The sequence below is a fragment of the Jaculus jaculus genome, chromosome 10 (genome assembly GCF_020740685.1).
Source record: "Jaculus jaculus isolate mJacJac1 chromosome 10, mJacJac1.mat.Y.cur, whole genome shotgun sequence".
In the NCBI taxonomy this organism is placed as follows: domain Eukaryota; kingdom Metazoa; phylum Chordata; class Mammalia; order Rodentia; family Dipodidae; genus Jaculus; species Jaculus jaculus.
In genome coordinates, this window is record NC_059111.1 from 76,476,843 (window position 1) to 76,491,818 (window position 14,976).

Sequence of the window (14,976 nt, forward strand, 5' to 3'; positions counted from 1 at the left end):
CTAAGCAGCATCAGAGTTTTAGAAGATATGAAAAATATTTGGGTGAATTCCTTGAAAAGAATTTAGATTTTTTTTCTCTATACTTATTTGAGCAGACAAATCAATTTAAAAAGAATGAAAGCCAAAAAGAGGAAAATGCATTAGAAAAATATATATTTTTTACCCATTTTTGAACCTTTTCCATGATTTATAAGGACTATAGTAGGTAAGCTCATTCCTCCCCAACCAAAGTTATCCATATCTTACTCCCTGGAACTTCTGCATATTTAACTCTGCATTATGCAAGCCACCCTGCAGGTATGATTAGATAAAGGACCCTGGATGAAGATGTTAGCCTCATCTGACCAGGCCCAATGTAATCTCAAAGGCCCTTATAAAATGAAGACAAGATAGGCAGAGTCAGTCAGAAGATATATCAATGAAAGCTAATGTCAACATGATGTCAGACTCTAAGCCAACAAAGCTGGAACTGGCAGGAAACAGATGTCTACCCTGGTGCCCCAAGAAAGGAACTATACTATACTATACTATACTATACTATATGCCAACATTTTGAATACAGCCTAGTTTAACGTGTAGCAAACTTGGTACACCAGACCTATAAGACAATAATTTTTGTCCTGATTTTATTATTCTATTTTTTAAATTTACATACAGAGATTTATGTATCATTCAACATAGATTCATTCATCCTGGCATTTTCAAAAACAATTTGTTTTAGTAGAAAAAAACCTAAGTTTTTGATATATTTGTTAAATCAGCAATAGAAAAGAAACTAAGATATAGTTTTTAAAGTTCTATTTTATTTTCTCATACTTACAACATGATGAATTTTGATGATGGCTTCTAAGAAACAGCTGGCCTAGAATGCCAATAATATTCTATTTCCCAACCATTGCTGAAGTTACTTGAGGAAAATGCTAACAAAAACCAGTTCCCTAAACTGGGTTTGGTGGCCCATGCCTTTAATCCCAGCACTCAGGAGGCAGAAGTAGGAGGATCGCTGTGAGTTTAAGGCCACCCTGAGACTAAATAGCAAATTCCAGGTCAGCCTGAGCTAGAAATAATCCCTATCTTGAAAAACAAACAAACAAAAAAAAAAAAAAGTTCCCCAAATCAAAGGCCTGTAATATTCCTCAATGCTACTAAAATTCCCCAGAAAGAAGTAGGACAGGCAAAATATTTCTTTCTCTTTCCTTCCCTTCTCTGTATGATCTCAACAAAGCCCATGTGAAAACAAATGAAGTAGAAGACAGTTGATAAAGAGGTGAAACACCACTCATAGGCTGTGCTTAAATTCTGTTATGGCATTGATTGCTTAATATCATCATAATCAATTACCAATTCAACATATCTTTCAAGCTATACTATCAAAATTAATTTACCAAAAGACCATCCAAGGGCCAAGAATGAATAGCAGTGAGGGTATTGTACTGAGAGAGTAGAATATAGGCCCAATTGTTTCTGGAATTGTAAACAAATAAGACAAATTTTAAAGTTGTAAAAATCTAAGCCAAATGTTACCCATAATTTAGACAAAATAATATTAAAATATATGTGCTGGATCTGATTTATGCCATACTGGTTTTAAAGGGGAGAAAAGATTCATATATAATGCTGTGATATGAAAGGGGGACTCGTGAGGGAGATGAATTACCAACTGAGGTAAATAAAAGTAGAAGCAAAAATTTTGAAAGGAAGATGAACTCAGTATAGACATCATGACATGAGAGCCTGCACTGCCTCCAAGAAGGAGGCCTGACGTTTAATGAAAGTGCTCAGAAAAGTACAAGCATGGGCTTCATGTAAAGTTTAGAAGTCGCTGAGTTGAGGATTTTCATACTCACCCAGGAGGAAGAACAAAAATCAGGACAGAATGTGCAGAGTTCTGAGGAACATCTACATAAAGGGTGAAAGTAACTGAAAGGATCTCAGGAACGTGCTGGTACAACGAGGACTGTGAAGTATAACAAAGTCAATGTGGGACAGATTTTCAAGAAAAACGTGTTTAACAAAGTCAAATCTCACAGAGGAGACAGAATGAGCAGAAGACATTACCAGCAAACCTGGAAATAACTGGGTCACTGAAGCTTGGGAGGAGAATGCTTTCAGGGACATTTGGACAATGGAGTTCAGCCTATAGGGCCAGTGAATTGTGAATAAGGAGACCTCATGGCTTAGAAGAGCCACAAGTTCCTTTATGTCCACAAGCTCAATGGAAGAGCTCATCTTTTCTTTTCTTTTGAAATGCCAGCTAGATACCAATAACTCCCAAATTTACTTAGATGATCTCTCTATGAGGTGGCACCTAGAATAGAATGATTTCAGAAATGCATTAGAGGAGCCACAGGACTCATAATCAGACATGCTTTCTTTCCTATACTTACTTTTTATGTTGAGAATGACATCTATTTCCAAAGGAATTATATCATTTACATTCCAATAAAACACTAGTTTCAAGGTTGTACGGCTTGAAAATTTTCTCTTTCCTGAAGGCATAGATGAAGCTGCTGTACTACATAATGTGTTTTGAAGCACCTTTGAAGGCATCTATATATGAATAACCACAAACAGAAAGAAATCCCTGGGGATTTCAGTCATTACAATGGTTTTAGGGTTAATAGATATGTTTGTATATGTATGTGTGTGTCTTTGTGTTTTTGGTTATAAATGGAATTTGTTACTACCATATTTTCATGTAGAAGGTAATGGGTTATTAAGAACAGGCTTAAAACCTAAACAAGAATGGTACATGAATGTAAAACATATATTAGACCACAGGAAAGGAGCCCGGGTTTGTTCTAATCATTTTCTGTGAGACAGAATATAACATTTAGATTTCTAGGGAGAGAGTTGAAACTTTCTTTATAATAGATTTTCTGACCAAGATTATATGCAAATTCAACTACTGATAGGTATGATGAGATCTGAAGTTGAATAAGGGTAGTAAAATCTGAGAAATCTGTCAAGTAGGATGGAAGAGAGAGCATTCGCTAGCTGAGGTTGCCAATTACAAGCTTACAGAAGATCAAGTTGCATATTGTTGGGGGGGCTGGCTCTCATGGCTGTAACCTAGAGGCAGCACTGGCCAAGGATGATCAGGGGTGACAGAAGAACAAGGACACAAGAAGATATTGGACTAACTGTGAGAACTGAATCTGGACAGGAAGAGAGATGAAGGCTGGATGTGAAAAGAGCCACAGGGTGAAAAAGAGGAGGATCCAGTGAATAAAGAGCCTCCATTGGGCCAAAAGCAAATATACAGGATGCAAGGTGGCAAGAGAGCTGAAGGCTGAGTACTGTGGCCCAGCCTAGGACTTGGAACACTTTAGAAAGCTCCAAAACCTAAGATGAAGCTACTCTCTAGTATGCCTTCATGAACTTTTACAATGTAGTTATCATTCCCTTCAAGTATCCACTAACATTGTTTAAGGAAACCACCTAGCAGATCAGTAAATGGCTCTTGCTTATTAGAACTGATTGCCTGCTTTTGCCGTGACAACTGTTGTACCATAAAAGATTTATTGTCAAGTAGCTTGTTTGTCAACCACACTCCATTCCCTCACTGAGAAACATCTACAAAATCTGTGGTGTCAAATATGGTTTTGATGTCATTACAGTTCATAGAATACAATGACAAAATTGTAGCTATTTTCTTAATTTTAAATATGACAAATTTCCATCAGACCAAAACAAAATTATAGTAATTTATTACACAGAAAAGTTATTATGTAAATGTTTCTAACATTTAATACCTTTCAACATCAGGAGCTTGGTTTATATGAATGTCTTCTACCATTCAAATAGAGTTGTTTAATATATAGCCACAAGTTTATAGGACAAGCAATACATTCAAAGACATAAGTACAATGAAAAACATCTACATAATATTTTTGTGTTTGTAGGGCATATTGATATCATTGGTTTACTTAATACCTTCTATGAGCTCATATTTGATCACTTATGACTATGGTTCCTTGTTATATATATGTGTGTATATATATATATGCACATATATATTTGCAGTTAAGTAAAGGTCAGAGTAACAAAGCTAGCACACAAAGATTAAAATTGAGCCATGTGTACTTGCCTCTGTCCAGGTGCTCTCTTGAAAGTTAAAAATTACACTAATCATCTCAATGATGACAGCACTACTTGCTAAGTACAAAATGTATGCTTTGAATCACACATGTTTCTTGGTGCCCTATCTATCTGTTCTCAAGTGCTGTTCTCACGTGATCATCATATCAAGCTAGTGAGGTGAGCACATTAACTCTTTCTATGCCCACCACAACACACAAGAAACTAGAACTGGATGACTATGTAAGGAGTGCTAGAGCAAAGCAAGCAATCCTAAACACACCAGTTCACTGCAGAATCTTTGCTTCCAATCAGTAGTAATCATTTAAACAGTTTTGTCTCTCAAGTTAACTTTTTAAAAATTATTTTATTTATTTATTTATTTATTTATTTGAGATAGAATAAAAGAGGCAGAGAGAGGTAGGGAGAGAGAAAGAGAAAGTGAGAGGGAGGGAGGAAGGGAGAGAATTGGTGTGCCAAGACCTTCAGCCACTGCAAATGAACTCAAGATGCATGCATCACATTGTGCATCTGGCTTATGTAGGTACTAGGGAACCAAATTTGGGTCCTTAGCCTTTGCAGGCAAGCACCATAAATACTAAGCTATCTCTCCAATCCAACAAATATATTTTTTGGAAGGGGGGAGAATGTCTACTGTTGAGGAGAAAACACTGCAATAAGGATCTTTATGAGTTATTATGCAGGAGGTAAAGATATACAATACATTTGCATAGCCTAAGGAAATATTTCCAAATCTAAAAAATTATGCTATAATGTAAAGAATATTACAAATTAAACAGAACATCCCCATGGCCTCCTGATAATTCCTTATAAGATAGTGTTTTATGCAATTTTTTTCTTTCACTCAGGTTACAAGACTTGATGGCTAAGAACAGTCACTCATAGAGTGACTAGAAAGCATAAACTTGGAAGGCAAAGCCAATGCTTCCATTTCCTCAATTTTCACAATATTTAAAAACAGAGATTGATACCTAAAGTGACTCTAACACAGAGAAAATGTGACTACTACACTATTTTAAGAAATGTGTCATCATTTTAAAGTCATTATGGACATCTTGCCCCTAAAATCTATCTAATCTTGGCGTTGAATTTATCTTTTAAAAGTACACGAGAGGGCTGGAGAGATGACTTAGCGGTTAAGTGCTTTCCTGTGAAGCCTAAGGGCCTCAGTTTGAGGCTCGATTCTCCAGTACCCACATTATCCAGATGCACAAGGGGGCGCACGCATCTGGAGTTCGTTTGCAGTGGCTGGAAGCCCTGAAATGCCCATTCTCTCTCTCTCTATTGGTCACTCTCAAATAAATAAATAAAAATGAACAAAAAATTGTTTACAGGGCTGGAGAGATGGCTTAGCAGTTAAGCGCTTGCCTGTGAAGCCTAAGGACCCCGGTTCGAGGCTCGGTTCCCCAGGTCCCACGTTAGCCAGATGCACAACGGGGCGCACGCATCTGGAGTTCGTTTGCAGAGGCTGGAAGCCCTGGCGCGCCCATTCTCTCTCTCTCCCTCTATCTATCTTTCTCTCTGTGTCTGTCGCTCTCAAATAAATAAATTTAAAAAAATTGTTTACAAAAATATATATACAAAAGTACATGAGATAACATCTAAGTGCTGAACTTTTACAAAATATGTTTAGTTGAAAAGTTAGCACATGAATAAGTCTTTCAAACAGTAATAGGATATTTCAAATTCCCAATATAAATACATTAAGATACTAAACCAACATAAACCAGACTTTATAAAGCTATGCTTACAGCAGACAATAACCTCATTATATCTCCCCCATTAAATCTAAGACTATAATTTAAACATAAACCATTCTTTCCATTTTATGGTGTTATTTTTGTCTTGCCCAATTTTAGAAGCTCATTTCAAAATAATGTTTCTAAAGGGACATTAAAATTGATATATAAAAATGCTTGCTTTAAAGACAACTCAAATAATAGCTTCCATCAAATTCTCTTGCCTGTTGTAAAATGTTGTTTGGTACTTTTTTTTCTAATTTCTCTCCTGAATTCCCCTTACAAGGATGACTACTGCTAGTTACAAGGTCAACTCTTTACTACAAATTGCTGCTGATCAAATCAGTGCCATTTCTGAGATACTGTCATATGTACATCATCAACCCTTCAGAAAAGTCAGCAGCTCCCCAAGTTAGAACCAAGTTTCAGTCTTATTGAATACTATGTGCATCAGAAAATGGGATTGTGTTGTAGCTTATAAATATAGAGCCAGCTCTAACAAGCAATGAGACATCTCACTCTAGAAAGTCTACTTCTGCATGAATGTCACTTTCAAACTTCTATCCCTCATCCCAAGAAAATAGATATTGCTTTCAAATAAGGTTATTTAAAGTAGATCCTGGTATACAGCCACCCACATTCTCCCAAGTCAAAATTTTCTATTACGACGTCCCCAGTCAATCTGACCATTTCAACCTGACAGGCAAGCCAGCTAAACACATAGAAAGTGAGCCAACAACCTGTCAAAACGACTGCCTTAAACTGAAGATTATTTTTTGACTGACTTGAGCAGTCAAACTAATCAAAACAGTCAAACCTGGTTTTTCATGTACATGGCCTTGGTGCTTGCTGTCGGGGTAGTTGTGACCTGTTTATATATTTGAAGAGAGTTTTATTGAGTTACATTATTTAAGATAAACAAATCCAAAAATTCTCCAAGTTAGCCTTCAGCTGTAGAACTCAGAAGAAAAGACTCCAGGGTGCAGGAGAGCTGTGGGAAGCAGGCATGGCTGGAGAAGTAGATAGCACTTGCAACCTCCCACAAGGCCAGATGATAATGTTTCCAGCTCAGGGGACTAACACATGTGTCCTGGCCAGGGAATGAGCTCTTAATAGTTGCTGAGAGTAAATGAAAATATTGAAGAAGGGGACAAGAAAAATGCCTAGGCAGTTAAAGGCACTTGCTTACAAAGTGTACTAGCTCTGGTTCTGGTTCAATTCACCATTACCCATTAAAGCCCAGTGTACAACATGGTGTATTATTTCTGGAGCTTATTTTCAGTAACAGAAGGCCTTGGTGTGCCCATATTCTCATTCTCTCTCTTTCTTCTTTCTCTCAATCATAAATAAATAAGGGCTGGAGAGATGGCCCAGTGGTCTCACAACTTGGGTTTTATTCCCCAGTACCCACTGAAAACCAGATACACAAAGTGGTGCATGCTTCTGGAGTTCATTTGAAGCAGCAAGAGGCATTGGTGCACCCATTCTCTCTCTTCTCCCCACTTCTATCCTTAAAAATAAATAAAATAAAATATTTTGAATAAAATAAGAAAGAAACACTGAAGAATACCATGGGCAATTGATGAAAGTAACATCACTGTTGAAGGATTTTTTTAGATTTTTTTTTAAGTAGGAATATCCTATTTGTCAGAAGTGATGGCCTTAAGAAAATCTCTTTAGTGTATTTAATTTCTTAGCATGTAAAACTTCCAGTGTTGACATATAATGTGTTACTTACAATGCTTTGCTATAGCAGCCATTACAATCCTAGGTATTGGAGTTGGTCTACCCAATGACCAAGCCTCATGGCTATTGATTGACAAATATTGTACCTTTGGGACAGATATTTCCTTACCAGTGTACAGATACCCTTAATTGCATAATCAATGACATCTCCTGAATTCCCCGTGGTGTTCTAATTACTAAATTATTTGGTGTGGGTAAAGCATTCTGTCATGGTGAGGACTTGCTTAGATCAGAGGAAGATGACCCAGGTGAATGAAGTGCAACATAACTATGATAGCATATTTTTCACATAAAGCATTTATAAAGTAGGGGACCATATATCATCTTCTGTTCAAGTCTCATTCCCATTAGTAACCATTCAACATGCTTACATGCTCTAGTGATCTAATAAGCATAATGGCTAAGGTTACAAGATCACCATTCTGAGAAGACACTGAGCTAGAAGCTGCACCCTTAACTATGAAACTCCTACAAGCTATATCAGGTTTGCAGAGAAGAAATTGATTGCCAGTCATTTATATAACCTCTCTGGGATCAAACAACTGATTATGATTTGTTTTGAGGTTGTCTCGCTTTAAACTTAACATTCTCATCCATCCTGTTTCTTACAACTCTTAATGTAATAAATACCTAATTAATAATAGCTTGTATAAGAGTGTGTGCATGTGTGTGTTTCTGAAAAATCGTCGCTTCCTAAAAAGAAGCATTTAACTGTTGGACCAGAGGAAGAGTTATGAATAAATGATAAAGGGCAGAAAAATCCAATGTGAATCAAGGATGTTCCAGATCCTGTGATTTTTACTTTCTGAATTACCATGTTGGTTTGCAAAGGAATAAAAAACTAAACTTTTGAGATGAATCTCACATATTCCAATGGACTTGGAACTATAAAGAATTTCAAAGACTAGTTAATTCAGCAAACACAAGGCATAGTGCCCTGCTGCATGAGGATAATTCAAGCAGGCATAGATTTAATGTTAAAAAAACAATTCCTGCAACATCAAAATGATTGCACACTGTTTTCATAGGTGGAGGGGTGATCTTTCAGCCACCAATAGAGGTAGAAATCTCAATCAGCAGTGTACAAAATTCCTAAAGACACTGAAGGAGTGGCAATGAGTGGTACCACTGGGAAGAGCCCAGGTTACCAGCTCAAACTCAGCATTGGATGGTGTAATCTAACGTACAGGTTTACATCTCAGGAGACTTGCCCTGGGTCAGTTCATCTCTCTGTGATGCCTTATCCTCTAGATGGAAATAAAAACAGTGAACTCTTTTAAATGTGCCCTATGGTCTGATTAAAGATTGAAAAGGGCTCTAAAAATCCACAGCACTCCCAGGGAAAAATGCTAAATATCATTATCATTATTACACCAAATGCCATAATTTGGTCTCCTCAGATTCCCTTTTTATGTAGATTCCATCAAACTCTGACTTTTGACTTTTCTCCTCTCTGACCAAATCTCCAATGACAAAGCAAAGGGAAATGTTGAGGCAATTAGTGGGAAATGGAAGCAATTAATTCCCTTTTTTAGTGGAGCCCTGGCCTCTGTGAACCAGTTTAACCAAAAATAATCAATGACCTTTCTCTGCCCAAACTGAAGCAAATCTACTTGATATTTGTCACTGGTTATCCATCCACTGTTTCGACATTAATGAGTCTCTTCACTTTGCTCCTTTCTTTCATGAAATACAGACATCTCCTCTGGTCCCTTGTTACCTCTGCATCTGCTATTTTTGCAAATCGAATACAGTCAAAGGCCTCGTTATCCTTGTGTGAGCCTAGGAAACATTTTTAGCATAGCCATCATTTCTGATGTCCCCCAAACCTTCCCTCTTCTGTCCCCTCTCTGCTATAAAGATGGAAGCTTGTTTTTTTTTTTTTAATGAGAACTAAAATTTAAATTTAAGTGTCCCATAAAAAATTGTATAACTTATCTAAGTTTAAGCATTATACAGACTTAGACCCATTTAGTTCCTGACAAATCACTGAGTCAGTGGTCATCCTAGAAAGGTCTCCATCTATTCAAAATCCTGACTTTCTCTTCTATCAAGAGTGTTTTGGGACTCAAATGAGGTGACACATGGAGCCTTTAGCACATGAAGAGAGCATACTTAATGTTCCCTATTATCACTTCAGAGGAAAGGAAAGACAAAATGAGAGGAGAAAGAAAAGGGAAAGGAATGAGGAAGGAGTTAGGAAACAATATTTCATGATATTTAACTAGATTTGCTGCTCAAAAAAAAAACACTCTAAAAATACCTTCTATTCAGGCATGAGTGGGAGAAATTCAGTTTTGCATTTCTTCCCCACTAAAGGAACAAATATTTTAGATTATTTACTTATTTTATAAAGTGTTTCCTAGCAAATTGTAGGATAACATTGCACACTACTTTTTGTTATGGTGATTCTCTTCATCTTTATGCAAATCCACGAAATCTTTGTCATACATCTGATTGATTCAGTGGGATAGAATCCAAACAAAGAGGCAGCCTAGTACAATCAGGGAATCAAATAGAACCTGGAAAAAGGCAAACACAATGACAGTACACTTGGGAGAAATATGGAAAAGTTAAGTATCTTAAGAAGAAGAGGCAAATTAACAGCTACTTTCCAAATTCTGCAAAGAATTGTCTCATTCTCTAATCCTCTGGAAACTATCATACAGCAGAACTTTCAAGGCCTTTTTAAAGATAAATAAGGCCCATTGTTGGTTTAATGTTATGAAACTCTATCAGAAATGTGGAACTGAGGCTTGCTTCACAGAGAAGCAAAGAGAGGTCCTCTGTTATGAGCTGGATTTCTGTGTCAAATGCAAGTCTGGTCTCCTAGGAATAAATTTAGAGCTAGTCTTTGAGTGCAGGAGCAGACTTTAAGATCCACCATATCCACCAGTTTCCTCATCTTTAATCCTCAGACAGGACCCTAGACCTTTATTCTACACACTATGTGTCAGTTCTACTTACAAATACACAGAGACATATTCAAAGTCACATGGGAAATTAGTAACTTCTGACTTCCTATTTTGATGTGTGTTCCACCAACTCCAATTCAAGAAATCACACACACACACACACACAAATCACTGAATCATGTGTATATGTTTGCTTGTTCCACTTCGTTGAGAGCTAATCCATGTTCACTTAAATGATTGTTTCTACAGTAGAAAATATCATTGTATTTCACCTTCCATCTTTCATGGTGTTGGTTGTATAATATCCTCAGCTATGCACTTTCCTTCTGTGCTTGGCAAAGACAATCCTCATTGCAAAATAATGACCAGAAACATCACACACATCTTGAACAGCCAGAGGAACTGCATAAATAAAAATCTGAAATGAGCCATTCTAGTTTTATCCTTCAATCTGAACTGCAAATGACTCAAGCCAGAGAGATCCTACTGAAGGATGATCACATCCATCAACCTACTTTTCATGTTAAACCCTAAATGTCTTAAAAGGATAGCTTTTCATAGTTTGTCCCAAACAACAGCTCCAAACTCACTTCATGTTATTCCTCACAACAGCCCAAATGCTAATGGAAAGCCACAGAATGTGGCACAGACTTGGTATATGCTAGTTTTTTGTCTAAAACATCAGTTACCTGGCTGGAGAATAGCCAATTCGTTTTTCAAGAGACATTTCAACCATCTTCTCTCTGAGTCATTCTTTTTTTTTTAATTTTTTGTTTATTTATTTATTTAAGAGCGACAGAGAAAGAGGCAGATAGAGACAGACAGAGAATGGGCGTGCCAGGGCTTCCAGCCACTGCAAACAAACTCCAGATGTGTGCACCCCCTTGTGCATCTGGCTAACATGGGTCCTGGGAAATCGAGCCTTGAACTGGGGTCCTTAGGCTTCACAGGCCAGTGCTTAGCCACTAAGCCATCTCTCCAGCTCTCTCTGAGTCATTCTTAATGACCTCAGACTCACAGAAAATTCATCTTCTCTTTCAACATTTGTTTCTACAATAATTGCTGAAAAACAGGACCTTCTCATTGACAGGTATTGTTATCTTTTCAGAACCTAGATTTGTTTGGGACCAGTTGCATGGTTCTATTTAACTTAGCGAAGTTTACATGGATTGAGTACAGTTAAAATCATGTATTCGGTGATGTCTTCAGAGGATGAAGTTACAACACTATTCAGATCTGTCTAATACCTTGTTCCTACTCAAATTAAGGATGGATATGTTTAGAAATTTCCAAACATTGTATCTCCAAGTTTTCACAACTAACTTAAACTCTTGTAATCCTCCAGTTTCTGCCTCCCAAATCCAGGGATTATAGGCATATGTCCCACACCAAGCAATCAATCTGTTCTTAACACTGATCACCTGAGAAGAATCTACAAGCTTTTGTACTATTTCACATTTTCAATATAGGTATTCCCTTTTTCTTGTTTGTTTGTTTTTCAAGGTAGGGTATCACTCTAGCTCAGGCTGACCTGGAATTCACAACAATCTTCCTACTTCTGCCTCCTGAGTGCTAAGATTAAGGTGTGGGCCACCACTCCCGGCTCGGATTCCCCATTCTTAAATCTAAACATAAATTACATCTATTCTCATATTTTTCTTTTGGATGGGAATTGGGCAGGACTTTCCATGTCCCCAAAAGTCAAATTAATGTAATCACAGTGCTCACGAGACTATCACCATCAACTACACTGAGGTGATCTCTGCCAAATGTGGATACATCTTCAAAGACCTACAACCGAACTCCACAGATTGATTGATTGACTAATAATTTACAACTTGGTAATGTAAGGGATAGTTTTGTAAATTGTTCGCTCTTCCTCTCTCCCTCCCTCCCTCAACTGTTCATTCTCTCCCTTTCTATAAAACTACTATTAACCTGTCTTCATAGGTTATGGTTTTGTACATATTTGCCATTCCTATTGCATTATGCCTCATATTCTTCTCCTTGGCCTTAGTAAATATCACCAGTAAAACCTGAGTAAGAATTATATTTTATGTACTGCATGTGCTCTGTTTCCTTGCCAGATAGTGGAAAATAGCAATCTGTTATCTATAAACTTTGCCCTGTTCTGGATCTCTTATCACTGTATTTCTTGATCTAGTGTTGTTTTTGATGTTATATACTATAAGAGTTTATCTTCATGAATAACATAGGATATTAAACTTATTTCAGAGACAGTTGGACTGATACAGTGATATACAATAGATGAACTGTCTGCATTTCCACATATGCATGTTTGTAGATCTGTATCCCACACATATAAATGATATTTATCAGTTTGTTGAGATTATTGTGTAAGAATAATTTGTTTCTTTCAGTTTCTCCTACCCTTATTTCTCCTTTCAGATTAAACCACTACTTTAAAATGTATTTTCTACTTCAACTAGGCAAATTGCTACATTTCTGAGAAGGCTACTAGTGCTAAGAGTTTATGAGATATGAGCATCTTGTAAGTGCCTTAGCTATCTAGATCATGAACATGTATGCTTCAGATACTAAAATTAGCTGACTTCTACAAAACTTATTTCATTTTTGATAGCAACTCCACATTTCAGTTCAACAAAATATACTCACACACTGCATTATTTGAATGCTTTGAAACTGAAAACTAAAAAATAAGATGAAAACCCATGAAATGCACATTATAAATAGTCAATGCATGGTGTTTGTTTTGTAGTTTTGCAGGTTTTTTTTTTTAATACCCAAGTTGCAAATCATAAATATGGTTTATTTAAGGTAGCTTGCACATAAAGTGCAAATATTCTAATATTATTTCAAAAGCCACCTGAAAGTATATACCTGTAACTCAAATGCATCTAAAACACAAGAGGCTGGAGAGATTGCTCAGCAGTTTAAGGCCCTTGCCTGCAAGCCTGACAGTCTGAGTTTGACTCCCCATTATCCCCAAAAAGCCAGATGCACAAAGTGGTAGATACTACTGTAGTTCATTTGCAGGGCCAAGAGGCCCTAACATGCTCATTCATTCTCACTCATTCTTATTTTCTCTCTCTCTCCTGTCTCTCCTAGAAAATCATAAATAATAAAATTTAAAATACAAATGAAACAGTTTAGTCTGAATAATTTTGGTAATGAACTCTAGATTCTCTATCATTTTGCTTTGTTGACATAGCATCTGAAAAGGCAATTGTTTTTAACTCTTAACATTAAATGAAGTTTCTAGTAAATAAATTACTAATAAACTACTCGGGCTGAATCAAATATTACCTTGGGTTTCTTATTGTTATCCAAGTGCTTATTCCAATGAAACATCCTGAGACAACATTGAAAGCATAGAATAATCATAAAACAAATACATGTGCATATAAACACACAACACACACACAGATATATTGTGTTCTATAAAGAGAGAAAATAACACTAATTACTAAGTCATTAAAACTCTTTTAAATGTTGTGATTAAAGAAGTAATACTTTAAAAGTTATTGGTTTGAAATACTGAAGTCTCCAAAGTAAAGTATTTATATCCATATCTACATAAAAATGATATAGTTTAATCTTAGGAAAAGAACACATGTTAATACATTGTCTGGTGTTATTTCTACCGTGTGCAGAACTTATATATGTGTAGCTTTAATAAGCAATAAAATAGGTATTGATACAATGTAAATAGAAATTAACATTTACTCATAAAATAGAATATGAAGCAATAAAATGTTAAATTATGATCTGATTTCATAAATATCTGACTATCTTAAACTATAAAAATGAATTCCTTTGGTTATGAACTAAAACAGTTATATCTACATCCTGATTAAAATAGGGCATTAGTAGCACTTCAGTTATACTTCATCAAAATTATAGTAAATCAAAGCTTGACTATGATTTCTAGTTCTCACACAAAATGAAATCATAATTACAGACAAGCTATACATATCAAAGTAAAACAGATGTTGACTAAGATTGTCTTTATAGTTTGTTTAAAGTACAGAAAATTAATCTGCCAATTTAGTTACCTACCAGCAATGATTGGATTTTATCAGTATAATCACATCTACAAATAACAGCAAATTACAGTCCCTCTTCTCATAAAATAAGCACCAGGCCCAAAGAGACAGCCACAGAGTTCTGTTCACCAGGAATGAATGCCTTGAGCTGGTTGAAAACCACTAAGTTGAGGAAAGAAAAGAGAAGTGGCTTACTAGGGCATTTCCTGAACCCTGGTTGGAATTTCAGTTAAGGAAGAAGAAATGACACAGCAGTTTCAAGTTAAGGCGACTTCCTTTCTTTATCTGAAATATTCTACTAATTTGAGAAATAGCACTCAACAAAACTTCTCTGCAGTGGTGTGGCTATAGTAAAATCCCTCCTGCAGGTCCCATTATTGCCCATAATTAAAATTTTTCCCAGAAGATACACAAGCACTATATGGTTGTTATCAAAATGAACTAAGA

At 36.3% G+C, this 14,976-nt stretch overlaps 1 protein-coding gene across 1 annotated transcript in view; it reads right to left on the reverse strand.

Moving 5' to 3' along the window:
- Nucleotides 1-14,654, reverse strand: part of Tfec (transcription factor EC) — a 77,162-nt gene extending 62,508 nt beyond the window's left edge. Inside the window, exon 1 of the mRNA XM_004658565.2 lies at nucleotides 14,543-14,654. The gene's annotated coding sequence lies outside the window, so the exon portion shown is untranslated. The remainder of the gene's footprint in view (nucleotides 1-14,542) is intronic.
- Between the last annotated feature and the right edge of the window lie 322 nt (nucleotides 14,655-14,976).